This window comes from Pelobates fuscus, chromosome 5, assembly GCF_036172605.1.
Source record: "Pelobates fuscus isolate aPelFus1 chromosome 5, aPelFus1.pri, whole genome shotgun sequence".
In the NCBI taxonomy this organism is placed as follows: Eukaryota; Metazoa; Chordata; class Amphibia; order Anura; family Pelobatidae; genus Pelobates; species Pelobates fuscus.
Window position 1 is genome coordinate 220,918,360 of NC_086321.1, and position 3,640 is coordinate 220,921,999.

Here is a 3,640-nt window from a genome sequence, read left to right on the forward strand (position 1 = left end):
TAAGTAACCGGGGATTGGGGGGTGGGAGGGAGAGGGACCCTCCAGTGCCAGGAAAACGGATTGTTTTCCTGGCACTGGAGATTCCCTTTAATTTTATTTTTGTACTCAGCCCAGATTTCTAGACTAGTTAACTCTCTAAAGGGAATCCAATGCCAGAACGCAGAATATGTTAAAAGTTTAACCAGCAGACATACCGAATCATTGTCTTGGTTTTAATAAGCACACAGGGCTCAATTTGAGTTTTCAGACATACACAGGGCTATTTAGACAGGCACAGCACATTGTTTATCAAAATGGGCATCCAGGGGGCTTGGTATCCACTTCAGGATATCAGTCCACCATATTATATACATATATGGGGCTAGCATTTTTGCCCATTTTATGGAACATTATAGAGAAACGGGGTAAGTAGGGTTAATTATTTGGCCCCTGTTTGTTTATTATTTTACCCTACAGCTCCTGCATACAGGGTGGAGGAAAGGTGGCTCCTTAAGTTCCATCTACGCTGGTAAATAAAGTCATTACCACTGTTAATGTGCTGCAACAGAATGTTCCTCTTTCTTGTACTTTTTAAACACGCTAATTTACACCACTTGCATAAAATGTCATGATTATCTAAACCTTTTTTTTTTTTTTTTTTTTTAAAGGAACACTAAGGCCACCAAAACAGCGGAAGCTTAATAAATCCGTTTTGATGTATAGATCCTTTCCCTGCAGGTCACTGCTCAATTTGATGTCATGTAGGAGTTAAACCCCCTTGTTTATGCAGCCCTAGGCACACCTCCCTGCATGTGACATACAGGCTTCCTAAACACTTCCTGCAAAGAGACATCTAATGTTTACACTTCCTTTACTGCACATGCTGTTTCATTTAGAATTCTTTATCTACTACACGGTTATTAGCCTGCTAACCTTGCAGGAACCTCCAGTTTGTGAATAAAGTTCAATTTACAGAACTGGAGATAACTTAAAAAGCAAGTTAAGATCAGATTAAAAATGAAACAATTTTTTCCATGCAGGCTGTGTCAGTCACAGCCAGGGAAGATATGGCTAGGGCTGCATAAAAAGTGATTAAACTTGTAAAAGGCAGAGAAATGAGCAGTAAGACTGCAGCACCATGATCTAGACACCAGAATTGCCTCATTAAGCTTATTTTCTATGTCTATAGTGTTCCTTCAAGATGATGTTCAAGCCAAATGCTTTTAGAGTGCAGGTTGATATATGTAAATATACCTTAATGCAGGAATAGGCAACCTTTGGCACTCCATGTGTTTTGGACTACATCTCCCATAATGCTCTTACATCCATAATGCTGACAAAGTGTATGTAGTCCATAACATCTAGGGTGTTGAAGGTTGCCTACCCCTGCCTTAATGCAGTGGAGACCTCTAAATATCTATAGACAGAGCTTAGATTTTTTTCACTTTCGTGATGTTTAATAACAATATTCAATGACTAGCAATGTTCTTTTTCCAGCTGGGATATAGTTGCTCCATTTCATTACTCTTTTTTTTTTGTAATTCTTTATTTTCTCGTGCAATTGGTTACAAACACGCCTGCAGCGCCACGATAGCAGCTGCTGGCAATTCCGGGTCAAACTTTGACATAGTTAAACAGTTGCACATTTTATAATTATAAGGTATAACAGGCTAACAGTAGTTAAATCAGCTATGAAGAAAAAAAAAAGAAAAAAGAGGTACACATGTTGGAGCAGAGTGTTGGTAATAGCAGTAGAGTGACTGGTGTGTGCTTATTTAGTGACATGTTATGTTTTACAGTAGTAACTAGTTAACATGTGAATGAATTGTGGTGTCACAAAGTTATGTCCGTATGATGTGAGTAGGGGGCAATAGGCGTAATGCCCATTATGTTGTTAGGCTAGCCCATACTGGATAGGTTGCCCTGTTTTCAGGCAAAGGTGTCGTTCTCTGGTTGGCTTAGTTGGTCTGTTCGATGGGACTGGAGGGTAGGGCTAGTACCCCTGTTTCACAGGGTGGAATGGAGGGGGGGGGAGGAGAGTAGGAGCGTATCAGTGTCAGATGGTCCCTTTGTGGTGATTGTGTGTAGTGGCTGAGCAGGTAGTGGGGCCTCTGACGTTGTTCGGACAGTAGCGTCAGGAGCATATGTATGGATCAGTGTGGAAGTCGTTTGTGTATGTAACAAGAAGACATTGAACATGATTAAACAAGAATGCCTATGGAACTATTAACAGTGCATATGTGCACGTATTGGCCTAAGGTACAATATTTGAACAGTTGTGTTAACGTTAATCAGAAAACATCATGCAGTCGCGGTCTTATTCATGTGACAGTGTCCATGTCCCTTCCAGGGATAAAAGGGGGTATGTTGTCAACATCCCAGATTCTCTGGGGTAGTGTCACTGGGTCTGGCGCTGGAAGGCCTAAGGCTTTGAAAAATTGAGGGCCCTCGGCGGGGTTGGTTGCTTTAAAGGATTTCCCTTCTTTGGTGCATAGCAGTGTCCTTGAGTTAGTCCATCTATAGGGAATACCAGCGGCCTGCAGAGGCTGCGTGATGGGGCGCATTGTCTTCCGCCACATGAGTGTGGCCTTACTCAGGTCCTGATAGAACGTGAGTGAGTGAGTCTCAAATTGGAATGGGGTTTTCCCCCGTAGTGCCTGCAGCAGTCGTTGTTTGTCTGCGATGGTTCGGCAGCAGAGTATGACATCCCTAGGCTGGGTATTTGGTGTTTGCGAGTATGTTGTGATGCGATATAGTCCATCATAGGCAAACTGTTTTGCATGCTTGGTCGGGATGATGGCCGCAGTTAGTCGCCTAATAAGATGGGGCAGTTCTTCTGCTGGTACTGTGTCCGCTATTCCTCTTATCTTGATGTTATTTTGTCTGCTTTTATCTTCCAGTGCATCCATTCGGGCTGCTATTTGTGAGTGGTGGGTTTGTAGCTGTTTTATGGTTTCCCCCTGGGTGGCCATGTGTAGCTTTGTTTCAGCAGAGTCCTCCTCAGTGACTCTAAGGCGTTCTGTGATGGCTTGCATTTCTGCTTTAACCAGATTAAGCTCTGCAAAGAACATGTCCTGGAAGTGTGCCAAGAGATCATGTATGTCCCGCTTTGTCGCAGGCGGTTCCGTATCGGGTGTAGTTTGTGTTCCAGTCCCAGGTACCTTATCCCTCACCGGGTCTGTGGTAGACTCTTGCCGGGGGGTTGCGGGCTCCCGCGTGCGGGGTGTCGCGGTCAGCATCTGGCCGATATCGTGAGTCGAGGTGGTTGCGGCCGGAGCCGTTTTTTGCGACTTGCGGCCCATCGAGGGTCCTGGTGTGTCCCAGGGTATGTAGGCTGTTTGTGGATCTGTGTCCCAGAAGTCTTCGTCCCAGGAGGTATTGTGCGGCCGCCGCGGGATTCCCGCCCTGTAGGCCCGAGGCACTTTGCGCCGGAGTTTCACGCCCGATGGGCATAAAAAAGGCATCCACCGGACCGGTTCGTGGACCCCAGTGCGAGGGTCGCTATCGCAGCCCTGGATGTTTGGCTATGCGGTAGTATAAGTCGGTTTTTGGGGCTATGGCCGAGGAGCTGAGTGAAATGGCGTCTGCTCCTGAACGCCGTCTGCTCCGCCCCCATTTCATTACTCTTTAGTAAAGAAACCAAAATTCTCTTTAGTTACAG